The 27,943-nt window shown below is 35.6% G+C and overlaps 1 protein-coding gene across 7 annotated transcripts in view; it reads left to right on the forward strand.

Annotated features, from left to right (window-relative positions):
• The first annotated feature begins 3,048 nt into the window (after positions 1–3,048).
• LOC105222653 (dopamine D2-like receptor) overlaps positions 3,049–27,943 on the forward strand; it is a 283,033-nt gene continuing 258,138 nt past the window's right edge. For 3 of the 7 annotated variants that reach the window (XM_049454325.1, XM_049454330.1, XM_029548837.2), the window contains exons 1-2: positions 3,049–3,453; positions 7,116–7,364. The gene's annotated coding sequence lies outside the window, so the exon portion shown is untranslated. Of the gene's footprint in view, positions 3,454–5,106; positions 7,365–27,943 lie in introns of those variants that run through there. The other 4 variants (XM_049454327.1, XM_049454326.1, XM_049454329.1 and 1 more) reach the window with 4 other exon arrangements.

Consider the following 27,943-nt stretch of genomic DNA (forward strand, 5'->3'; position numbering starts at 1 on the left):
TGAAATGGGTGAGAATCCACGGTAAAGAAATTTTGCTACACGGCAATACACTTGCACACAAAGCAAAATGGGTTCAGGATACAATCGAAGTACTCGGCAGGGAGCAAATTACCGATTACCATTTTTTCCTCGATGGGACACACATTGGCTGAGTATAACTTCGATTCCTTCGCAGAAGTCTCAAATTGGGTGTCTCATTAGTTTTCTTCAAAAGACGAAGATTTCTATTGGCATGGTATCCACAAATTACCAGAAAGGTAGTCAAAATGTGGAAAAAGCAATGGTCAATACTTTGAATATATGTGTTTTTTTTTTACTTTCCCATTCAAAATTCGTATTTTATTCTCACAAATTTAAGTCAACAGGAATAGTTATGGGGTGACCTCGCAAAGGATAAAGGGAATTAGCGGAGTTTTATATTATCTGACTTATATATGTGTATATGTGAATATTTTTATATTTGATATTATATTTATTTAAAAAAATATAAAGTTGTTCCCAAAATTATTATTGCTTAAAAATGGGATTTAAACCTTAAAAATTCTAAAATCTGAATAAGTTTGACAATGTTTACAGTTGAATAGAATTTTTAAAATTCTGAGATAAAGAAGTTGATAATAAACTCGTAAATGCTGAATAAATACGGGTATGGAACTAAAGGAGTTTGGATGGTACTTATAAATAAACGTAATTTTTTGGGTTTGAAATACTTTTAAAAATAACGGTCGTAGGGATTTGTAGCAGTTGTAAAGTGGTCTACAACTAGACAATTCCATTGCAGGCTGACTACATGTTTTTAATCATATGTATCAGTGTATGTATCACGAACTAAAAATTCCAAGCCTTTAAAAATGCCATGACGGTATCTGATGTTGTTGCAATAATATTGTAATGTTTTGTATGCGTTTGTGAGAAATTAAGCCAAAATCAAGACTGGTTGTCATTGAACTTTTATACGTGCATGTGCATTTTGCTACGGCATTTGGAGATTGGAGGTCGAAATGTAGATGCAAAACACGGAAAGTCTCATAAACTCTTTATTTAGCCGAGATAGTCTTGCAACTTTGCAAAGTTTTAGGTGCCAGCTTACAACAGTGTGGCACGTGCAAGAGGCAAACATAAAGCGCTTTACTTTGCAAGCAATTTTTTCCATTATGAGTATTCACACATGGTATGGTAGTAAGTAGGAGGTTCTAGGTAGATGAGTTCATTTGATGCGAAGTTATGTAACTTTACATTCAGAGGAAAGATTCAACTTCTTTGCTTTAAGGGACGTTTCCTGGTAAAGCAATAAGATAAATACGCAGTTGTGGTTACTTATTAAACCGATATTTGATTTTTTTTATTTGGTTGAGCAAAAGCTACATCGTTTGTATATTACCTATGAATTTCCGGGTTTTCAGCCAGACTGTATTTGAAAGTTGCGTATACCACCCGTATTACACACTGAGAAAACACACTAAGTTTTGTGCAATGGAAATATAACAACGAATACGAATACACACCACGAGTGTGCGAAAAAATTGTTTAAAATAAGCTATTAACATATGTACATTAGTTAGGATTTTTCAAAAGTTAAGCCCTGATGGAAGTAGTAAGAGGCAGAAAAGGTGGCATTATAAGAATTTTTCGTTTTTCCCGAACTCTTTATTTTGCTTTCATATTTCAGATTCTTTATCACTGATCGCATTAAGACTTTGCTCAAAATTCAAAAAAAAAAAAAATGTACTAAAATTTCAGAAATGCTTTATTATGGTATAAAGCTCTTATAAAAGCTGCACTGAAAAGTTTTAAATGGTTAATAAAGAACATCATAAATTGGAATAAAAGGGAAGCAAAAATAAATATATATTAATTGGAAGATTATTTAGAAGAACACTGAGTTGTAGTGTAAGCTTTATTAATTTATAGATGGCTATGCCGCAACATAAATTTACGATTAAAAATAATAAAATGGTGATAATACTGAAGGCATTCATTCGATCCCACTTTAAGCCGAAATCTCATTTCTCAGTAGCTAGTTGACCAATTTCAATTTCATATACTTGTATATCACTCTTTAGACATCCTTCTCCTAAAAATTGGATCGTTAAGTTTAAAAAAAAGCTGATTAACCGGCGAAACTCGTAACGAAAGAGCATTATAAAAGCATATGTTAAAGTAAGAAGTAACTGTTTTTTCTGTGTTAGGATGCTATCCCTAAGATTTCAAATAACTAATGTGTCAGAAATAAAAAATCTTCAATTCCTCCGTCTTTGTTGCTTATGCCGGACATTAACTTCGATTCGAAATTCCCTTTTAAGTTAATGTGTGGTATTTTTTGTTTGTGAGGTACTCGTGCCCTTGATTTGAAGTTTAGACAACAACGTTTAAATCAAATTGAAATTAAGATTTGTTAGACCAGAAGACATGAATGCTTGAAGAGCATTGGGAAAGAGCGTAACTTTCAATGCAATCCACAAAATAACGGTAGGTATTTATTCTAAAGAGAATAACTGCGTTTAATGTTGCAACAACTACAATGCAGACATATGTTTGTCGGTTTGGGAATTCTTATCAGCGAATATATGGCACGACGACGTCTTGACTAGGCACAAAAGCGCCAGCCTGTCTGCTATTACCGGACACGGCGAATCAAACAGATGACTGAGAGAGCGAAGGCGAGGGTTGACCGTAAGCACATGCGTACGCACAAATATCCCCATTTACGCACGAAGACCCGAGCATTCGACAGGAGCACAAAACGAGCGTTACGGTGTACATCTCCTATTTGTATATACACGAGTGTATACGTACTTGCAACGGTAAAAACAGAGTAATGATTGAGCGGCATAAGCAGCATACTGAGACGTATGTTCGACTTTCGGAGAATTTTGTTCGAAAAGCTTGTGGAACATGGCAGAGCAGGTTAATGAGCGCATTGTCGGCGAGCACACGAAGCTAAGCATGGCTGTGGAACGCTTTGTTGCTGCGAGCGGCGGTAGCGGCTTGCCGAATCGGGTGGATCTCCGAAACCACCTGATACATACGAAATGTTGCGCAGCACTTGGCCGTGCCGCGGCAGTCGGTTACGAAATCTGGAAGTGCTCACACGCTTTAACGGCATTCAAAAACTTCAGGATAGTGAAAAATTCGCGGCGCGATGCCTAAAATATACATTAAATAAAGCCCATAGTACAACTATTTGGCCGACCGAAGGGTGGTGCCTTCATAACAGTTGTGGGTTGTGTGCAGGGAGTACATCAAACGAACAGAAAAATGTGTTTGAAACAGTAGTTAAAAGTGAAAGTAGTGCGAAGTTAAATAGTTCAGTAGAAAATCATCGCAGAGCAATTCATGAGACTCGTGCGAAGGTATCAGACGCAACGATGCTTCGTGTCTTTTACGTGAATGTTTGTGTGTACCTTGATTTACCGCGTTCGACAAATGCTGCCTTAGTATAAGGACCAAGTGGTAAATTAGTGGCGACTCGTGCTAATTGTCTAATTAAATTAATATCAGCTCGAACAATGAGGTTCACCAACACTTCCAAACACAAACACACCCATGCCAACATATGATAAAATACCCACACAAGCACACTTTTGCTTGAGCAAATAATTTCTTACACATTTATCTTTTAATCAGATGCACGCACACATATTCGTACACTCCCATACTCTAGGGAACGGCATGCTGACAGCGCATTGGTGGCTCAATTCCAGCAGCCAGAGATTACTTACTTGCAAAATTCTCCATGCGATGTGTTAATGCGGCAAATGAGCGACAAAAATAGAATACAAACAAAAGCCCTCACAAGACTGCGCGCAGATACCGATACAATCAACAGATAAGCATGTGCACTTGCCTGTGTGTGTGTGTGTGTGTGTGCCAATGTACAAATGAGTAAACGCAGCAGTACGAATGGTTTGGTGAAATTCCCATTTGTATGCACATACAAGCACGTATGTGTGTGTATGTGAATGTGTGTGCCCTGCGATATCCTGTTGATCTGAGTCTCCCACTTTGAGTGGCGGGGAGTGTATTCGGAATTACAATTAAACGCTGTTGCCATACAAACTGACAAACATGCGTTAGTGTATGTACAGACACACAATCCTATAAGTACATACATATGTGCATATGCTTGTACAAAACTGGCCCCTCCCACTTGGTAAAATCGCTTGTTTATGTGTTGATGCATGCCACATTCAACAGCTTTCGGTAATCAACATTCGCATACTTCTGTCAGGGCAATACTCCTTCCCGCGAGCCGCGCTGTGTGCTAGGGGGTGCGTATGAGTAACAAGTGACTGGGTGTGTTCGCTGCGCATAAAGCGACGACTATTGCGTGACTGTGGCGTCGCATTGCACACTTTAAGGTGTCGGACCCCTTTAATTGTTAAGCGTAGATAAATAAACGTCGATATAGTTCAGCAGTTCCGCTAGCTATCGTTAAAAATACTAAATATATATGAAACCTGGTGTCTTAATGCTTCTTTTTTATTAGCTGCAACCAATTTGATCGCTCTTAAATATGCTGCTATCCACCAATTGCCCGCTTAGCATTAAACACTTTTCAATTTATGGTTATTTACTTTCGCTTGTGTTGTTGTGGTGTTTATCCTTGCCCTTGCGAATGAGTTCAGCTTTTCACGCCTTCATGGCATGGCCACAACCGCCGCAATCTTCAACTTCTATGGTCGTTGCCCATTAAGTGCAAACCAATGCTAAGCAAAACAGCTGAATACACAACGAAGACAAATGAAAGCTAACCGAGAAGCGTTAGAGCGTAAATAGTTGTGGCGAATATGACAGTGTCGACTTAATTATTAGGCGAACCAGCTCACTTTGCGGTGGCATGCAGAGGGAAAACTTAAATCTTGTACACTCTTCAATTTGTTTTTGCTCGTAGTATGAACGCACAGATGAACGTTAAATACTCTACTCTGAAAGAAAATTTGAGAGGATCGGTGTATAGAGGCCCTATTATGCTTCTTCTGGTGGTATTACCCACTCATGGTGACTAGAAATAGTTTGCAGCTATTAATGAAATATTCTTCCACAATAATAATGGAAACAATTAGAGTCAACTGATTAGAAGACGTTATCACATTGCCAGCTCTAAATTCGTGGTGCATAGAGAGTAAATTAAATAAATTAAATAAATTTTCGCTACCTGCAGAACATAAATATAAACACAAGCCTTTTTAATTGGAAAATAATGAGCAACTAAATGAAATAATTTTCCACATAAACAATTAGTTTTTGATAATTTTAAAGATATTTATTAAGGATGATTTGCCATTGTTATATACAGTTATTACCTTCTGGTAGATGCCAGTCTGTTTAAATTCAGTTAAAATATTTCAATCCCAATTTGAGCTTTTGTCTATAGACAACTTTAAATTGGATTAATTAATTAGGTAATAATAATAGTGCCTATCAAGCATCTCTTTGATACATAACTTCATATATGTATGTATGTATTTTTATTAAATGCTACTTTTTTTTGTGGTTCGTTGTTAATTCCTAATACTACTCTTTGGTTAATTTACCGTCAGTTGCATGGTGATTCATTTACCTCAAACTGCTTACCTCTTCCGCATATTTATCAAACATTTCTGCTACACGTTCTTTCTCGTTGTCTTGCCGTCGGAATTTTATTAAAACAAAATTCTTAATCTCTGAGTTCATTGCTATGTTTCAGTATCTAAGGAAGTAAATACTTTGCCAATCCTATCTATTTTAGTCGACACTGCTGTTTAGCGGCTTATTTGTCAAGATTTTCGTAAGTTTGGTAATGACATAGGAGAGTATAAGTAAAGGCAAAATACATAATCGCCAATGCTTACTATACGCTAACGTAGAAAATACAATAAAAAAAACTAAAGTTTATAGAAGAAACTGCTTTTAGACCGCCAGTACCCATTTATTATTTGTGTCGACTGTTGTAGCTTTGCAAGAGTATTAGAAGTGCAACGTCGTGTTATCAATGTATGATACCCTGTTAGTTACTAATCACTCCCTCACATAACTCTAAAATGTTGTTTTTTTCATAGTAGAGAGCGACTATTCTTAGAGAATTGATTTAGATTCGGTTTTTTCCTTGAAACTAACTTGCTTTGCAAAATGGAGCTGCTCGGGGAAATTTCAGTAATTCCAGATCTCAGCCTGTATGAAATGACGTTAATTGCATTTGATTTGTGATTTTTGCAAAATTTGGAGAATATACAATATAATGTGGAGCTTACAAAACTTAGCATCAGATCAATGACAATATGTATTATGAACCTTTTAGGCAAATCTCTTTAACATTGAATCGCAGCACGAGCTTCGTTGCAATTTCGGTCGACAAACTGTTCAAAGACTGAAATGCTACACAGCGCGGCATTTAAAATATGTAAAACCCAAGGTTTACCATCATATGGTATTTTCTTACACAAATAAACACCCAACTGGAAAAATGGTACTGCATTGCATAGATATCTATATAGTGTGACGAATATGCACTGCAATTCCATGTAAGCGAATTGAATATGAGTGCTGGCTTTGCGGCACATATTTTGGAGTTAATTTTTGTCGAAATGACTCTTAGAATCATTCATTAAAACATAAATCGAAAATTAGTTTGAATATACTTATGTTATAATTTCGTGTGAGAACTCGAAATGCCAGTGTTCCTAACCTTTTATACAGCTTTCCAACTGTGCCTGTGCCACCCACACATATACAAACATACGTACATTTAACTTTGACACATCACGTGCTTGTGTGTGTTTGCAAAAATGCCAACTGTGCGTGCGTGATTCGGATAGCAACTCGGCGCGTAACAGTTTCCAAAATGCAGGTGCTACCAATCAAGTGGCTGGGTATCAGCAAAGCGGCGAACACAAAGAGCAGCAACGGTGCTCATTTCGCCGTGATGCTGATACCGTCATGTTTTCGGTCTTATTACTCTCACATTTCGCTTCTGGTTCCATTTAAAAACTAATTAAACAGAAATGACATAAACACTTTTACTGCATACGTGCAGCGCACAAAGATCTACGTATGCACACGCGAGCGTTCGCATACACACAAACACTCATGAAATTACATACACCCACATAACTCATGTAAGAGTTCTTCTTAAGTTTTTCGTGAGTGCAGTGCAAACTAAGCTGTGACAGTAACGACGAAGACAAAGTCTTTCATTAACAGGAAAATCAAAAAATTGCTAGCAAAAAGTATTACGGAGAATATACTAAGTAGTAGTGCTAGTACCATAATATATACATATATAAAAGTATGCAAATAGTAAAAAGTTTGTTTGTATGAATCGAGTCAAGGTCAAATTTACACCGCAATGACGGCTCAGCTCTACATTCCAGTTTGTACACAGGGTAAGTAGCACGAGTAGATATTATAATTAGTTATGCATGCCAGCAGCAGCTAGCCAACTTCCGTGTTTAAGAAACTCGTGCTTTTTGGCGCTAAGTATAAATCCGTTTTTTATTTGGTGAAGAAATTGAGCGAAGGGAATCATTTTAGGAAAGCTTTCGAAGTATAGCCGACGGAAGTTGTCTTCAAGGACTTGAAGGTACAGATGTATTAAGGCATCTATCTTTTTTAAATACTGGCAGACGAAAGATGAAAAAAATAAAATCCCTTTTTAAAGAAGCATTATTCTCAAAAGCTACCTAAACTAATTGATTCTATATTATCATTAGTTTAATCAATCAAGTGATTCATATTTGTGCATCTGAATTGGTTTTGACACTTTTGTGAAAACTGAGGATTAATAATCAATTGGACCACAAAACTAAAAGTATTCATAATCACAATTTGACGTAAATTTCATTATTTGGTCTATAACCATGTCAGAAATGCTTTTTGAATGCTATAAAAATGTGGTGAGTTTGTATGGGCTTCAGGGTAGAGTCAAGACAATTTACCGGCCTAGGCAAATGCCGAATTCTGCGTCCTAAGTCTATATGCCGTAACATCCAAGTTTCTACCGTTTTTGGTTATACAGGTCAATTTAATAAAAAAAACATATTTCAAAAGTTTAACATAACTATTAGAGAGTTAATAAATACAAGATTGTTTTAACTGTTTTGTGCTACCTCATTTTCAATTGATAGTGTTGCCAAGTTGGTCAGTCTTTCTTGACACGTTACGGTACACAAATTTAGAACGATATGTATCAATTCTTTTGAAGAAATATAATCTCGAAAGTCCAGTGGTGTGCTTTTATGAGAATTTTTTCTGCCCATAGTTTGCGCAATTCTAAATTTTCACAATAAATATTTGAAGCTGATGAATATTAATTAAAAACAAATAAGAAAGAGCTAAGTTCAGATAAAACCGAACATTTTACAATATTGCAACTTGCAAGGATTAAAGCCAGAGAAGTACCTCCAGGTACACAGAGCTGGTTATCTATAGGTGGTCTAGGGCGAATTTTCATTCTATGCACATATATCTGCAATTTTCACACTGTAATGTAAGAATGTCAATATACTGTCATCTAAAATTTTATCTCAAAGTAGGCGGTGTCACACCGTTGTTCAGTTGTTATCTCGACTCGTATTAAGCCTACTCATACCACTTCGAGTGTATAATTTTTATATTGGGAGTGAAGGGGATTATGGTCCGATTTCATTCATTTTCACATTGTTGATAGTGGTTCTTATAGGATTTATCTTAAGCGAATTTGGATATTTGGCTTAAAGTTTCAAAATTTCTAGCCCAAGGATGTCCCTTGCTACTGCGATTTTCTGTTCTACAGTTCTATATCTTAATTTAGAAATTTTTAAAGCTTGAAAATTAATTGGTGAAATTTTAGTTTGAATGAAAGAAGGAAAATTCCTATGTTAAATGTATGGGAACCTAAAAAAATAGCGACCCCTTAGAGTTAAGCTGCAGCGCCTGGTTTGAGGGAGGATTTTTGTTTTGTCAATCACTAACATTTGAGGGGGTAAGAGTTGAAAAAAAATTAAACATTTTTTTGAAGCTCCCTAGTACATATAATATTATTCTCAAATCACAAGTGTCCCTTTTTTAATGCAATTCGTTGTGCCAAATTTGAATTTGTATAACTTAATGATTATGAGTTATGACTGCAAATTAACGGAATAGAGACCATAGGTAGAGAATGTAAGACTATAACGTAAAACTATCTATAAGGACTACGAATAAATAATTACGATTAGAGACATTAAATATGAGAGCTTGAAGTAAAATATCATTGAATTCAAAATAACTATAAAATAATAGTTACATTTTAACTACAGATTTGGACTACTTAAGCAGATTAGAAATAAACAGAATTGACGGAATTTTAAAGTTTATTAATATGAAACTATCCCCAGTAGAAGACTCTTGAATGGGAAAATATCATAACTACCCTGGGGAGCCCCAGAACTGGAGAGATATAGGTACATCTGCTTAAAGTGTTAATTTCTAATTTCCCATAATAGTTAAGCAGATAATTAATTATCATAAATAAACAAATCTTTAGCGACTCAAAGCAGGGAAATGTTTCAGCTCATAATAATTTCACAGAAGCAAGAGTCCAAATCGGTGCTTTCTGAATAATACATAAACACACAATTAATAATTCCTAAATTAACAAATTAATTGGAAATCTTAGTTTTTATAGCCTTAGGACACACACACACAGTTGTTGCAAATTAACTTTTTAATCGTCAGCAAAAAATAGTTCATGTTTATTGAAAGCGATATTGGACTTTTTATAAAGAATTCAGGCTAATTAATTGCAATTTAAAATGAATAGCCTCAACGTTTCCACAAAAAGATGGCGATATCAGGAATTTGTGGAATTTTTAGCAAATGCAATTTAATTGCTAACCGACACTGCTGAAAACGAGTCTAAAATCTACGTAGGTGTATAAATATATGCAATGCAAAAATATCAAAAAGCCTATTTGTTATTACTTTCATAAATATGCTTGAATATATGCACTTAAATATATTCTAAATTTATACACAGTGATTTCTTTTGAAATTTAACATTTGTCTAATGAAAGGCGCAAAAATCTAAGTAAAGGTGAATATAATATCTTTGTTTTATAGTTTGCGTATTTCGCGGAATTTAATGCTTGATTAGATTTGTGGGCATGTTGTTATCGCGTCTTTTTATGAATGGCGTCAGCAATCCATCTAACAAAAATGCACCGAGTGTTTGTTTCCAACTGCTTGCAAACAAGCAGGCTTATCAGCAAAGACTATTAGCCTTTTGTATTCTATAAATCCACTTGCTAAAATTCGCCCCACAACAACATTCTATCTAGAGCCATTCGCAACTTAGACAATTAAAATTCTTTGAATTCTTTGGGATAGTTCGCTCTCCAAAGTTGAAAAGTTTGCTAAATGGCATAACTGTTTCTAAAAATGTTATTTTTCTAAGATAATGTTTTTACTGTTTAACCAGCTACGTTAGACAACTAACTAATCCTTTGTTGTGTTGAAGTTCAATTTTAAAATTCTTGTATTGATATACATTTTTGATTTAAACCGTTTTCGGTTCGAAAATATTCTTAAATTGAATATATTTTAGAAAACTAATTTTATAATACGACTTCTTGCAAATTAATTAAAAACAGTACTGTCAACTTGGCTATTTAAATGATAATCATGAACAAAGTTATTTGCAACATCAAAGCTAATGGAAACTTAAAAGTAGTCAAGGCGATGTGATTTTTTTGTGCCTGTAACTATATTCGTGATATTTTTCTTTTGTTCTGTGAACGGTAGTCAAAAGGGAACAGGTCTAGGCAAAAAGTTTGTAACGGTATTCCTCACAACATAAGGTCGAGCCTCTTCTGATCTTACTAAATAGGTAATGTTAAGCCTTGGCATCATGGAAGTTCGGCTTTGCTGTTGATTTTGTTGGTTAACCAGATTTCACATGTGAACTTTTACGTTTTGTGTAGTCGCAATGGATCCACTTTTCGCTACCAGACACAAGCCGATACAACAACATTTTTTTCTTGTGATAAAAAATCGTCTTTCAACGTCGCATTTTCCTTGGTTTTGAATGTGTTCGGTTGCTTCTAAATGTTTTGAGCTCATCTCGCGTTTTACAACATGTTTTAAGTTTCTTATCTTAAATTTTTTTGGGTGCCCAGGACGTTCTTCGCTTTCCAAGACAAAATCACCACTTGTAATCAACTTTTGTCACGTTCATCCAGCTAGTGGATGTTCACCAGAAACTTTCGCTAAAATACGACTAATCTGCTGAGAGTTTTTTCATATTAAAGTAATGAAGAAGAATTCTTAACAAAAACGCTTTATCAGGAACAAAGTTCGACATATTTGAGTAAAAAAAATTTTGTTGTTTACGATTCAAATAAATTACATAAGTATACTGAAAAAGATCCACAAAAATAGTAGCTGTACGACTCAAGTTCGGAATATTGGAATAATGGAATAATAATCGAGTTATGCCATGTCTTGATACCACTCACCGATGTAGTAAAATGCTCAATATTAGTCATTATGGCGACAGCTATTTCTCTTCAAACTTGTGAAACGGAACAAAACATTTTACTAAATCGTCAATAAAAACAAGAATTATACATAAAGGGAGTTAGAATGGCTTTACCATTTCTATAATCATTTAACTCCTCTTTCATCTCAGTGGTTTGGAAGTATTTCAGGCTAACTAAAAATTTCTTTTCATTTCATTTATCCTATTATTAGCTATTACTTGTAAAACATTTATTTCAGAATTATCTTCATTAATAAAGAATATTATTTCTGTCCCATATATTATTTTTCCTTGAAACCAAAATGTTAAAAAATTGCTTTGGGGTTGAAAACATGTTAAACGAATTAATTTTAATAAAGTCAACATCAAAATTTTGCAGTAATGTTTAGCATTTTAATGTCAGAAATTCGGTGTTTTCTTTATGTCCATCCAAAAATAAAGTTGTACTTGTATGAAATTCTAAAATCGACCACGTTCCAATTAAGAACGCTGAGCGCTTTAAAGAATTGTGCAAAATATACTGACCTCAATGAAAAGCCTAATTTCACTATATGTTAGAGTGTGTTCAGGTAGATTTGTGTTTTCTTTCGGCAAATTTCAAAACTTATCTAATCAGTGTAAAACATAAGAACGTTCTCTAACCGGCTGTCCATTTTTAGACTCGTCATCCATACGTGCAGACAAGGTATTAACGTTTAAAATCCCTGCAAGAAAAACTGACAGTTGAGAGTGAAGGCAGCCATGAGTCGGTATTAACTTCGACACTGTTATTGTTGTTTAAATTTGAAAATTATATTTAAGGTTTTCCGACAAAGTCAATTTACTTAGTCAAATAGTGTACGAGTGATATTGGATATCATCGAATCGCTGCTCGTTTGTCCACTTCCTTTATTTAATTCGTCTTATCTTTTTTGAATGTTACCAAGTTTTGTTACACATATTTTAAATTCATAATATGAATGACATTTTACTTTCACACTTACATCTACAATTTGTTATTGTACAAAAATTTAAATCTCACGCAAAGAAAATTACCCAGTGTCTTTTAAAGTTTTAATTCAATAATCGAACAGCCTCATATTTTTTTTCTGAACTGTTAAATAGCCGACCAAAAATCTATTGTTCGACCGTTAGTTCAGTGCTGCGAGTATTTTCGATTAGCCACTCTCTAACTAACTCAAGGATTTCCTGCAGTGCCTGCACACATTAACGCTGTAACAAATATGTGCGAGTATTTGTTCCGCATTTGTATGAGGCACATATTACATACTCGTATTATAAGAATGATTGTAAGAAAAGCACAACTGTGTGTACACCCAAATATCCACATGTATCTCGTACCTCGGCAATGACTGTCGTGCAGCCCCGCCATAATTTCGTTGGCTTTTGTCCGAAAGTAGTTTGTCTATGCCACTCTGTACTTGTTTTGGTGGCCCTTCCGAGCCAACAGATGCCATCTAATTGAAATTTGGTCATGTTGGGCTGGCGATTTCTGGCAACTGCGACATATTGTTGTGATTTCTCCGGCATAAATTCAGGGAAAGTCAATGCTTGCGCCTTGCGAATGTGTGTGTTCGTGGGTGGAATGACAACACTTACACACACACATGTTCGTTGATACGCACATTCTCAATTTATACAAGTATCTTAGCACTGAGAGCTACTAAGTTTGTGGGAACGAAACTAAAAAGAACCGGACCGTATTGTTTGTAAACTTTTGATACTTTTTGGACAAAAATCGCAAATTCAATTTGTGTTATATTTGCTGAATAATGACATTTTATTGGAATTTTCATCACCCTTGTGTCTTCTGCCGTCATAAATAAATCTTTTGCCCTTTTTTTCCAACTTTTTCAACTTGGTCAAGACATAATGTCTTTGATGTTGAAATCTGAACTCTTTGTGGATTTCTATCGATACTATTACAAATGAAAGCATCGCATTAATCGTGTATGTTGTTGTTAGCAAACACAAAAGCACACTTTGAGAAAAAGGATTTAGTGAAATGGCGCAGGATTTGTCCTGAACTAAAAAAGCCATTGTTGTGGAGTTAATCATTTAGCCATTATCTGCTAAATTACAAATTAATGAAACTTTTCCAACGAGAGAATTTAAAGAAGTTCAATCTACGAAGGCGTATAGCGGAAACAAATTAATGTACACAGGCACAATGAGTAATAATTAAAGTTTTCCTTCGTTGAAGGCAAATCCGCTAGAGAAACGTTGCGTGAGATTAATATCGTTTTGGGGGATGGTACTCTATCACTTCGAACTGCAGACGAATGCTTTCGACGATTCAGAGCGGGTGAAAACGACACCATGGATAAGACACCCGGCGGAAGACCTGTGACGACGAATACCGATGAAATCATGGAAAACATCGTTTTTGACCGGCATGTGGCGTCTCGTGACCTCCCCCAGAAGATGGAAGTTAGTCACCAAACCATTTCACACCATCTACAGAAGGCTAGATATACAAAAATACTTGATGTTCGGGTGCCGCATGATTTAACGCAAAAAAAACTTCTGGACCAAATCAACGCCTGCGATATGCTGCTGAAACGGAACGAACTCGACTCGAAGCGGATGGTGACTGGCGATGAAAAATGGATCACATACGACAATATCAAGCGAAAGCGGTCGTGGTCGAAGGCCGGTGAATCGTCTCAAACAGTGGCCAAGCCGGGTTTGACGGCCAGGAAGGTTTTGCTGTGTGTTTGGTGGGATTGGAAGGGCTATGAGCTGCTCCCATATGGCCAAACGCTAAATTCTACCATCTACTGATGATCGACCAGATCACATCTAAACAAGAGGGAATAATTATTATTTAACGAGAAAACTCGATTCTCGAGTAGAATCGGAATCGAGTTTACCATCCTTACTGGCCGCCGTCGCGTGCACCTTAAAACATCCGCACAATAACCACCACAAAAAAAAATGATTTTTTTTCCATGTAATTTATATGGAAAACAGAAAATTTTAAATAGCCACCTCTTAATATTAATACTAAGAGCTCATCTTTTGAGTGACTTTTTTTTTACACATTTTCTAAAGTTTTGAGCCTGTTTTTCAGTTGAAAAAAAGGTTGCCTCAGAATGACACACCCTAATGTACATATGTAGGTATCTCTTGGGCAGTTAAAGGCAACTAAATAATTTAATGTAATTCGTCCAGTTGTAGAGGCTGTACGATTATCTCATACTCATTGATTTAAAATGAAAGCTATATGTAAAATTTTTTATTCAGAGCACTGGGAATTCGCATTGTTGACATTGTTTAGGCCAGGTGACAGCATATTGAAGAAATAAATAAATATATTTAGAGCCGTCGTCGTGTGTTGATTAAAGAAAATTTGTTTGATTCATTCGGGATTCGACTTCCTTCATTCCTTACTTTGATTACTAAAAGGAATCAGGCGAATGCCGTAAAAGCAAAGTCAACAGAGAAATTAAATATTTATATTACAAAAAAAACTTGAAAAGAATAAAAAATACGCCATGTGTTTCGCAATTCCACCCTTAAGACCTACAGTTCTAACTCCAGTTAATGTATGCAAATAAAAATTTGTCTTTAAGCGCTGCCACACAGCTAGCAGTAAAATCACTTTAGTTCCATTTTTCATTTCCACTTGACACTTCAAATCGTCGCCCTTCAAACTCATTTTAAAATGAAAAGTATATAGTTACATATGTATACATAGATAAGCAGGTATGCTGTAATGAAGTTCATAGATAAATATATGAATACAAATCTTCCTTGGACTAAACTATGTCGCTGCGGGGCTTTTTCACCAATGAGAGTATTTCAAATAGAATTTCACTTGAAATAGAAAATTGTCGATTATCATTTGTCAAACGAGCCGACCTTGTCATAAGAAGACATCAAATAAATAATCTGCAAAAATAAATAGCTTTGTAAGTACATAAAACGCACAAAACCTGACCATTATCAAAGAGAAAAGCGGGAAGTGGAACTAATTTCTTGGCGAGAGAATCAGAATCAATTTAAAATTTTAAAATTTACAATTTAGCAGCTTTCCCTCGTACTTGCGTCGAGGCTTCGTGGTTTCGGCGGTGTCGTTCTTAACCTGTTATTGCTGCCACTGTTGCGAATACATAGACAATTGGAGCGAAGTGCAACGGATCAAAAGTAGCGTTTATTGGAGAAAACTTTTTTTGAAACTCAAAAATTTTGTTGAAATGTGTATGAGAATATAGGAACTCAGACCTATTAACTATCTTTTGGGACTAAGCTTGTTTTCCTGAAGTTCCTGAAAGTACCACTACCAGAAAGTTGACCATACTTTTGCCTGGATGAATAACTATAATATTAATGGGCGTCTCAAAATTAACGCAAGGTTTCAATTTGCCGTTATTTCAAATATATTCATTATTGGCGAAGTTAAAAGACTATTCCGACCATATTTTGTATGAAATTTTCGAAATACGGCAGCAAGCTTTCATTATTTTGAAATATTGTTCAAATGTTCACGTTGTTCTCTGGTGTAACGGTTTACTAAGCCTTAACTGTCAGCTGTCGATTTATTTTGTTAGTATTGTAAGCACTTTACAACAAAAAGGCAACGAATTTAAATCTTACGTTAATTTTGGTACACCCTATATTTGCCACATATTTAACATATAATAGAACCATCAATTGTCAGGGCATATACAAAACGTCAACACCCAAAAGAAAAAATTTCAATTTGTTTTGAGCAAAATATTTACTTCTCAAAACACATTTCAATGGCTGTTTTCTTTCGACCGACACTTTTCAGTAGACGAAGCGAAAAGGAAATTTGAAAATATTAATTTTGACAGACGCCGAGAACTCAGCAAATACAGGAGGCATTTAAATTATTGGCTGTTTGTGAGAAGAAGCCATTAATCAAAAGCACCGACAACTGTGATTTTTCTTTGCGGGGCTCCTCACATAGCCTAAAATGCTTTTTATGGTTTTATTTGCACTAAATTCTAGTCAAAATCAAGTGCTGTGGTACCGGATATTATGCAACGGATTGCCGGGCAGTGATTTGGGATAACGTTCCGCAAAAACCCATCTGCGCTTAAATTTTACACACAGACACACAGACAGAGAATTAATACACATATACAACTTAATCCAAAAGAATTTTTGTATCTTCAACATTAAGTGGAATTTAGATGCCAACTGCCAACTTTAAACTTGTATGAGTATATCAAGACATACTTACATGTATATCAGCTCTGTAATGTCTTCCTAAGTGGAAATCGGCTGCGAGTTGCGCACATCTTGTATTCACATAAAATTATGTCATTTATATGATAATGTTCGAAACCTGTCACTATATGACAGATTGTTTGGTTAATAAACGCGAAAGTAATAACATGGATCAAAGTAAATAAATATTATGAGAGATCGCTATAGTTATGTTAGTATAGTTTTGTTCTCTTCCAAGTAAATGGGAAGATAAATCGAATCAATTAGAATGTATGTATGTATATCGTCACCTAAAATGCAAAATAACGTAATACCACTTTTCATAAGATTAACGCCTAAGGAAAACGATATAATATACAACTCATATTGAAACAAACTTTGAGTTTTGGTTATAAAACAGTTATATATTGGTTATATCTGACAGCTGAAGCTGAAAATTTAAGGCAATTATATATATGTACATATGTAGTATGATGTAGTGAATCGTAGGCAATGAAAACTCAATTTCGTTTTTTTTTTCCTGCTGGCCATCCAAGTCATATATATGTATATGTGTGTGCATAAATAAATGATTCCTAAGTTTAATAAATATTTATGTACATGCTTAGTAAAAATTCTGCTAAAGGAGCAGCTAAACCGGAAGGGACGCGCTATGTAAATACACTTTACGCGTGTGTATTAAAGCTCACTTATCTTTCTGAAAAACTAATGGCTCTTATCGTCTGTGCCCAAACAACAGTTTTGACCCCCATTACTTCCATTTGACGCATGCTGAAAGTCGAAAGTGAAACAAGTAAGGAAGGGCTAAGCTCTAGTGTAACCGAACGTTTTCTACACTTGCAACTTGCATGGTTTAAAACCGGCTATATAGCTTTTGGTGTTGATAACACTTGAAATTGAACTTGAAAGTATCGCTGTGGATTCATCCTTTCTGAATTTCATTTAGATTCCTTACATATTGACCAATAGATGTGGTATAAAGTGAACCGTGCAATTATAGGAATTTTAATTTGAAACATAAAAAGTGCGGTAAATGTTAGGAATTTTAAATTTAGTGAGAAAATAAAACACCAGGTCCGCAGGCATAACATTAGCACACTTTTTTATTTACCTCAAATCTGTTCGATAAATAAATCTGTGAAGTCGCTACAGATGAAATAAGTTTTGTTGACCCATCATAAGCAGGGTTTGAACAACCACAGTAACCTAACCTATCTGTGCAAGTAGGTCCATAAATACTAAAATTGTAAGCTAAAGCAGAATATTACCATCCACTCCCAAAACTGGCCCCTTCATAGAATGCTTCAAAATGAAGTTTGTTTGAACCGATTTCCTCTCCTATCTATTGAAAAAACTAAGAAACTACTTCGAGTAAGGTCACAATGGTATAAAAAGCATACCATATGTATATGTGTATGCATTTGTATGTACGAGTATATGTTAAAATTATATCCATAAGCATTGCGCATGATTTAGTGGACGCCGAGTCTAGTGAAATGGTAGCGCAATGTAATGTACAAGTATATTAGCATTTTTATTGGAAATGAAAATTAGTTGTATATTGATGAATGAAATAACAATATCTTATTAAAGCTTAGTTTAACAGTTATGTAAGGTAGTCTAGCATCTACTATACCTCTCAAAATATGTCAAATCGAATTATGTTTGTTAACGAATTGTATTTAGAGCTTCGGTTTATGAGATCAATATTTCCCACTACACATTATGAATACTCCACTTATTTATTATTCAGGAATAAATTCGGTATATAAATACCAGCATCATTTACGAATATCGAATTAATTTCGTTTCAATTAACGGCCACTTGTACACACTTTCTTGTTTTACCCGAACATTCGATTACATATAGTACATTGGAGACGAACTTGACAACGGAGTTCCATAGTGATGCTAAATTTAGGAATTGAAATTAAAAATTAAACTAAATTTATTATTTTCTTGGAATAGAGGAGAGCAGTGTTTAATTCGGGCGCACAGATTAAGTTCAGAAGTCATCTTCATTGCTCGAAATCTTCAGCTCATCAGCTTGGCTTCCACGATAAGTAGTATTACTCATTTGACATGACATTCCGTTTGCAGATATAGAAAGAATGGTATCAAGATAAGACTTAAAGAATTGTTTCTGGTTATTAATAAAGATCTGCGGCAATGACTTGGACCACTTGTTGAATGTGGATTGACTCGAAGTGCGGAAAGAGGAAAACTTTTAATTCTTAACGAGTTTTAGTGTGCCGTGAAGTATAAGACCTATACTCCGTGCATGCTATGCCAGCTTAGAGTTCGGCAAATAATAAATCGTTTTGTGTGTATTAATATACTTAAGCATGTCTTCCTTTGAAAAATAGTCACTGGTTCGTTGCGTTCTTACTTTTGGAAGTCGACTTAGGATATTATGGGGTGGAATACTGTGCTTAGTATTTTGACAAAAATCTTACAGATAAGACGTTTCTTTGTGTGTATGAATGTTCGGAGATAAAAACTTTTTGTCTGCTTTTGTGCAAGGCCATCTAACACCTACTAAACTGTTTTACGCTTAAGCAGAGAATGTCAATATTTGGCAAAAGTAGACGTTAACGGCGAGTGGCTGCTTGTGTTAATATTAAAATTAGTATTTGATTTAAATTCTTAAAAGTCTGAGTGAATTCACTTTCAAGCAACGCCGCAGCTTTGATTCGAATCAAAGCAATTATTATTTATTCAAATGCTGGGCGGTTCATGGAACCAATTAACTTGCGCATAATAAGACTACGGCGAGACGAACGGGAGATATAATCTGCCTTGGAGCATGGGGCATTCGAATACTATTCAAAATAAATGTAATTTATGAGGTGGAAAATATGAATATTAAGAACAAACTTGGGGCATTGATGCTATTCAGCTGCAAAGAAGTCGGAAAGCTTGAGCTCAAATGGAATGGCCTTTCTCACTGCTTTACACAGCGTTGTTGATTGTGTTTTATACTCAGCAGTAAAGTTAAACTTTATTGAATCACACGGACCTCTTATATTTTCCATTTTCGCCACATTTTGTAAATAAAATATAATAGTTAATTTAATAGCCTAAAAAGGTGAGCCAAGGTGTGTGCAAAACATGCAAATAATGCTAACCTATCTATCTACAATATAGGGCTATATAGTGGTATATAATTTCGTGCAGAAATAGTTTTCCTATATAATAACCTGATTTTAATCATTTAGCTTGCATACAAATTATACATACATGCTATAGTCCGTATAATTCCGATATCAGCGGGTGCGACAAATAACACTATTTTACAGTCATTTTGCGATTGTGATGTTAGAGGCTGTTACTAATCGAAACGGATAGTAAACATTTTGTGTTGTAGTCAAAACCACTATTTACCAAAATGACAAAAGTAAGTGTACGTGATGAAATAATTTTGAATTCTAATTCGTAATGGGGACACTCAATTTTTTCCTACAGATTTGTGGAGTAGTGTAATTTGATTCTTTGAGAGAAAAGGACGAGTCCAAAATTTCAGATCGATACTTGAGGGCCTACTTTACGTATATACAGACGAACTGATGGTCATTGCTAAATCGACTTGCTCGTTAGAAACTTCGTGAAGAACTTAATATACCCTCTGCAGGGTGTATGTCAACAAAGATGTTAACAGAAAACCCGAATTACTTGCAAAAAGCACCTTTTAATGCAAATCATTACTTTTTTTTTTGATTGAGATTGTGTCGACAAATACATATATTTACAAATATAGACTCATAATAATAATAATACCCGACGATTACCCTCCTCCCGCCCAACCGACGCGAGGGGCACAATCCGCGAACGAGCGGAATTAGCCGAGTCATAAAAGGCAAGAGAGTTTTAAGCATTGCGATCTTAAGTTGCTCAGTTACAGAAACAATAATTTCAACAGCCAAAATTAAGAATTAAATTAAATTTATAATATTTAAATGTTACTTGTTAAGAGTGGATAAAATAATTTTTTTAATGGTAAAGAGTGAGTCTGTTAAATCAAATGTGTTGGAATGAGAATTGAAATCATGACATATACGGCGGAATGATTCGTTTGTTCTAGAAAATTTTAAAAGTAAGGGTCTAAACTGCCTGGTAGAGCGAGGGGGACCGTTAAAATTAATATCAGATAAGAGAGAGGGGCTATAGACTGACCCATTTATCATTCATATTCTTCTGGCGAGTCATTTGTTACAAATGCAAGTAACTCCGTTTACGGGGCATCTCGACAAGATAGAATTTATAGAATACTACCTGTATTGCCGTGCCTATTGCCTGTGGAGAATCCACATTGCTCATTGCTTACTACATAGATATAGAATACTAACTAGTTTGCCATATATCGTAAGCTATAAGCTGTCGCTTCAGCAGTCTGACAGCGAAGTTTTCATTTCTATAAAAATTTCGAAGAGGCAACATATCCCATTTGGGCATATGCCGACGGCATTTTCAATTTGGTAATATGAAATTTAGGAGATCGAGTAGTAAGATGGTTGTGTTATATTATAAAAATACGTGGGCTGCATTAGCTCGAACCTATTTTCATTAGTAAAAAAAATATGACTACTTTTATTATTTTGGTTATTAAAAATAAAATAAATTATCAGGGCAAAGGCTTCCTTATGGCTGCCGCCATAGTATAATAAATGTATTATTCTATAAAATTGGAGGACTCCATTAGATAGGAAATAGGTTTAACAAAATTAAATAAACAGTTAGGCTAGGTAATATTTTTGCGACAGATTCCTAAATGAGAGATAAAAGTCTGTCTACACACTCAAGTTCTTTTTAAAGCCAATATTTTTGAAGACACAACGAAGTAATACACCATACGTATTTTTAGGACACCTCCTAAGTCCATCGGAAATGTGATAGTTGATTTCTACTTATGATATATATTAATACAAGATTCCGGGTGTTTTAATTATAATTTCGCGGAAGCTGAGCAGTTGAGATAGGAGTGGAAAATGCTCTTCGACAATAAGCACTTGACTTTTAGTCACACCAACGTTCATAATCGGCGCTTACACTTTAATTAGTTATTAGAGCGGGCTTCTTCCTCTATTTGGGAAAATTAATTTGCGCATTGCAATATTTAGCATTAAGAACGTCCTCATTTCATAACAAGATGATTAATTTTTATTGAGTTAACGATCACTTTGATCTAAGTGGAACTAACACTCATTGATATACACACATACATAAGAATATTGTAATAATAATACTTGCGTAAATGCTCACAATAAGTGGACATTAACTGTTGTTTTCCGCTCTCCGGATTTGGGAGTTGGAACGAGTCGGAGCAGCAACAGAATTTCCCAGTGCCATAATTGTATCCTTTTGCTGCAATTCTGTGGATGCCATGGTAACTGGAGATTCCCATCGTTAAAGTCAAAAAGTGAACACGTGACACTTTGAGCATTTATGGGTATCAAATGAAAGGGTATTGCGGCATTAAGAACATTAAGGACAATATTTAGTATGTTGGTCACGCAGAAATTGGTACTTTCCTGCCGACTGCAGCAACAACGAGCAACTTGCGCCCGTGGCACTAGCTTCGCACACTCATGGATTGACATTTGCTCCTTGCTGCTCACTTCTCTGCAAAATGTGAGTTTGTGTAAGTGTGAGTGACAGACATAAACGACGGTGCAATTACTCTCAACTTACTTGAGAACAGCATTTTGTACGGACATGCGAATTCGTTTTCGGTATTTGTGTTCTGTCGCAGAAATTATTGCAAATTGCTTAAATTTGTTTTAATTCCCATGGATAAAGAGAGAAAATGGCCACACGGACGCTACAATTTCCAAATGTCTCAATATACTCCACCTTTTTATAATCATTGAAAATTGATATTTTTACTTTCCGAGCTTGGCTGATTTTATCACCAAACATTTGGGTTGCCAAAAGAATTATAAAAGAAATATACCCAAAATGCATGCTTCCCCAACCAAGTGAGGTAAGTCGCTATATATACATATGTACATATATGTATGTATGTGTATATATAATGTATATACGTAAGTTTATAGATTTTATATATATATATATCTATATGTATAAGTGTATACATACATACATTATGTACATAGGCGTATTGTTATTATTCTTTATTTAAGAAATAAATTTTCAGTAATAAAGGGTGATTTTTTAAGAGCTTGATAACTTTTTAAAAAAAAAAACGCATAAAATTTGCAAAATCTCATCGGTTCTTTATTTGAAACGTTAGATTGGTTCATGACATTTACTTTTTGAAGATAATTTCATTTAAATGTTGACCGCGGCTGCGTCTTAGGTGGTCCATTCGGAAAGTCCAGTTTTGGGCAACTTTTTCGAGCATTTCGGCCGGAATAGCCCGAATTTCTTCGGAAATGTTGTCTTCCAAAGCTGGAATAGTTACTGGCTTATTTCTGTAGACTTTAGACTTGACGTAGCCCCACAAAAAATAGTCTAAAGGCGTTAAATCGCATGATCTTGGTGGCCAACTTACGGGTCCATTTCTTGAGATGAATTGTTGTCCGAAGTTTTCCCTCAAAATGGCCATAGAATCGCGAGCTGTGTGGCATGTAGCGCCATCTTGTTGAAACCACATGTCAACCAAGTTCAGTTCTTCCATTTTTGGCAACAAAAAGTTTGTTAGCATCGAACGATAGCGATCGCCATTCACCGTAACGTTGCGTCCAACAGCATCTTTGAAAAAATACGGTCCAATGATTCCACCAGCGTACAAACCACACCAAACAGTGCATTTTTCGGGATGCATGGGCAGTTCTTGAACGGCTTCTGGTTGCTCTTCACCCCAAATGCGGCAATTTTGCTTATTTACGTAGCCATTCAACCAGAAATGAGCCTCATCGCTGAACAAAATTTGTCGATAAACACATTTCGAACCGAACACTGATTTTGGTAATAAAATTCAATGATTTGCAAGCGTTGCTCGTTAGTAAGTCTATTCATGATGAAATGTCAAAGCATACTGAGCATCTTTCTCTTTGACACCATGTCTGAAATCCCACGTGATCTGTCAAATACTAATGCATGAAAATCCTAACCTCAAAAAAATCACCCGTTAGATCCTATGAAACTATTGCTAAAGAAAGAGCAAATTAAATGTAACCACATTAAGGAAAATTGTGGTTACATTAAAAAGGATCTTAAACAGGAAAATTTTCCTTTCTTCGATTTTCAAAGATTTAATTTCAGTTCTCTGTCTATCTGCCATATTGCGATTGCCTCGTTGAGATTTATGGGCTCGAAATTGAGTATAATAAATAATGCTTTATTGAACCAAAATAACATAAACAATAACAGTCCTCGGTGATCCAACCAAGCCCTCCGTGCATTTATTCAATTTCTCTTACAAAGTTGTCTTCTGTTCTTAACGCGAAATGAAAAAGTATGAAAAAACTCTGACTTTAACCAGACTATCGGTTAAGTTTATGTTAGATATGTCATTTAATGATGATTTTAATATAATTTCCTTTGACGGTAAATAAAATATAGCTGCCTTTATGCCAATATGACTGAATTTGGTATTCCCGCAAAACTAATTCGATTGTATAAATTAATGTTGAGCAATAGCAAAAGTTCCATCACGATCGGGATGGATCTCTCCGAGCCGTTGATACCAAACGAGGTTTCAACGTCCGTTCCGATAGTTCTGCTTTATCCAGACTGTATAAGGAAGCGAAGCAAATGTATCTGGTAGTGAATAATGGCAAGACGAAATATCTCCTGTCATCAAACAAACAGTCGCTACTGTTGTCAGTCATAACTTCAAAGTCGTATAATAATAATAATTTCGTCTATTCGGAATCAGTATTAACATCAACAACAATGTCAGCCTCGGACTGAGTAGGCAATTTAGAAATAAAGTCCTCTCTCGACAAACAAAGACCGAACATCTTAAGTCACTTATTATTTTCGTCCTATAAGGCATGGACGATGACAACATCTGATGAGTCGAAATTACGAGTTTTCGAGAGAAAGGTTCGGCGAAAGATTTATGGTCCTTTGCGCATTGGCAACAGCGAATATCGCATTCGATGGAACGATGAGCTGTACGAAATATACGACGACATTGACATAGTTCAATGTTGAATTCGGGACAGTTTTACCAACATTTGTTGTTTATTTAAAGGGTATTAATAAAACAAAAACAACTAAGGAAGAGCTTAAATCGCATGTAACTTGCGAGGATCAATTTAATATCTCATACAATTGCGGATATTTTCTGTAAAAAGCCGACTATAGGTGCTTAGGTCTACATATTCGGTACTTAGAAACCTAAACCGTTTCGGTTTGATTTGGAAATTATTTGGTTAAGTATTTGATGTCTCACTTCGAAGGCATTGTTCATGCCAAGTTTTATTTCGTTATTATAGGGGGTGGAAAATTTTAAGGTCTCTGGCGTATTTAGTACAGACTTATCGCATTTCAGTTGATTTTAACGAAACCGTTATATGGAGAGCATGCATGGTGGTCATCCGATTCCAATTATTTGCACACCGTCATATAAAAGGTTAAACAAACTTTTTCCAAGCAAATGAGGGTGATATAACTTTGCTGGTTTCGAAAATATATAACGGGTGAATTTTTTTGAGGTTAGGATTTTCATGCATTAGTATTTGACAGATCACGTGGGATTTCAGACATGGTGTCAAAGAGAAAGATGCTCAGTATGCTTTGACATTTCATCATGAATAGACTTACTAACGAGCAACGCTTGCAAATCATTGAATTTTATTACCAAAATCAGTGTTCGGTTCGAAATGTGTTTATCGACAAATTTTGTTCAGCGATGAGGCTCATTTCTGGTTGAATGGCTACGTAAATAAGCAAAATTGCCGCATTTGGGGTGAAGAGCAACCAGAAGCCGTTCAAGAACTGCCCATGCATCCCGAAAAATGCACTGTTTGGTGTGGTTTGTACGCTGGTGGAATCATTGGACCGTATTTTTTCAAAGATGCTGTTGGACGCAACGTTACGGTGAATGGCGATCGCTATCGTTCGATGCTAACAAACTTTTTGTTGCCAAAAATGGAAGAACTGAACTTGGTTGACATGTGGTTTCAACAAGATGGCGCTACATGCCACACAGCTCGCGATTCTATGGCCATTTTGAGGGAAAACTTCGGACAACAATTCATCTCAAGAAATGGACCCGTAAGTTGGCCACCAAGATCATGCGATTTAACGCCTTTAGACTATTTTTTGTGGGGCTACGTCAAGTCTAAAGTCTACAGAAATAAGCCAGCAACTATTCCAGCTTTGGAAGACAACATTTCCGAAGAAATTCGGGCTATTCCGGCCGAAATGCTCGAAAAAGTTGCCCAAAATTGGACTTTCCGAATGGACCACCTAAGACGCAGCCGCGTGAACCAATCTAACGTTTCAAATAAAGAACCGATGAGATTTTGCAAATTTTATGCGTTTTTTTTTTTTTAAAAAGTTATCAAGCTCTTAAAAAATCACCCTTTACTTAAAGACGTGGCCACGTACACTTTTTAAAGATTTTAAAATCAAAGATACCTCTCCGTTTATACGTTTTCGATTAATGGCGTGAAAGGAGTTCATCTACGAACTCGTCTTCACTATTTTCCCAAGGTACATGTGTGTCAAGTTTAACAAGAAAGCTTAAGTTTTACTCAAGTTACGGCTTGTACGGACGGACGGATGGACAGACAGTCATCCGGATTTCAACACGTCGCGTCATCCTGATCAGTTATACTTATATGTATACGGAACCCTATATCTATCTCGATTAGATTTAGGTGATACCAACAACCTTTATGCGAACAAAACTAAAATCATGAAAATAGAATAAGTAGTTTTCTTCTTCTGGGCCTCTCCAGTAATATCATAGAAATTATTTTCCCAGGTACAAGTAGTTGAAATAGCATATGTATGTGTACACATACGATGTGATAGAGTGCAGTGTGTATGTAATTGTTCTAAGGCAACTCAACATGAACTTGGCGACGGCAGTGCTCCACTCGCAAAGTTCTCTAATTACTCTTTGGATAAGGAAGAATGAAAGTAGTATTAAAAGTTCAACATTGCGATTCTCATCTCGAAGTGTTTATCTCAATTATTGGTTTTCGAAGTCGCTTTGGTTCCTTTTAGTTCTTTAATTCCTACTATTCGTGAACATAGCTGAACTTTTTATTTGTTTATTTTGCTTCACATGTTTCTGTTCTCTTTTGTTGCAATTCCGGTCGTTGCCACCACTTTTATCTCTTAAGACATACCACAAGTACTTGTATGCCGTTTGAATCCTTATTGTTTCCGTGCTACAATAAATTTCAAGGACTTTGTTTTCGTGTGCCAAAGTTGACGTTAGTTGGTGGTTGGTTAGTGTGGCTGGCGACCACGAAAGTTGCCAAATTGTTTGAACGAAAGCAAATGGTACTTGAATATTAAATAAGTTTGATGGCTTAGCAAAAGCGAGAAATTTGAGTGCGAGTGGCTTAAGACCGCAGTGGCGGCAGATGGCCGCAAGTACATGCTATATGTATTATATATACATAAAATCAGCAAAAATCCACTGAAATATAATAAAACTGGGTCCCTCAGTCGCGGACCTAAGAAAATATCTGCTCTCAAGCTAAACAAAAATATTAATGAGACTCCTAAGCTGCAAAAGCACCCAGTAAGCGCTGGAAGAGTTATTTTATTCACCTTCGTACCATTTGTTGGTCTACTCGGAGATGCGATATATTTGACTGTTCCTTTACCGACTTTGAGCTCACAACCCCTACAGGGTAAAAATATGTACTATCCAAAAATCCAGTTATCCGTTATATTCACTATAAAACTTATTTAATTCGCACTTTCTTTATATTGTTATTGTTTGGTTCTCTTTCGTTTGAAAAAATGGTCTATCTCTTCAGGGTTAACTGCTTAAATGTTAAATAAATTTTCGACCAAATTGTCAACTAGTTGCCATGCTCTCATTGCTGGGAAGACAGCTAATAAATAATTCGGGTTGTCCCCAAGTAAGCAAAATTCACAAATATTACCAAATTTCGATAGTGTTGCATGTTCCACTTTCCTTATTACCTCGCAGGCTATACTAGCGAATATCATCGCACGATCGCATTGTGGTGGCACGGCTAAGTTCTTCCAACTTTTGCCTTTCTGATTGCCTTCTTAAACCTCTAACAGTCGGAAGAGCAGATATGGCTTAATCCATTATTTGGACATTCTAATCATCTTGATATATAGACATTGGTAGGTCTTTGCCAG

Source organism: Bactrocera dorsalis, chromosome 4 (genome assembly GCF_023373825.1).
Source record: "Bactrocera dorsalis isolate Fly_Bdor chromosome 4, ASM2337382v1, whole genome shotgun sequence".
NCBI classification, from domain to species: domain Eukaryota; kingdom Metazoa; phylum Arthropoda; class Insecta; order Diptera; family Tephritidae; genus Bactrocera; species Bactrocera dorsalis.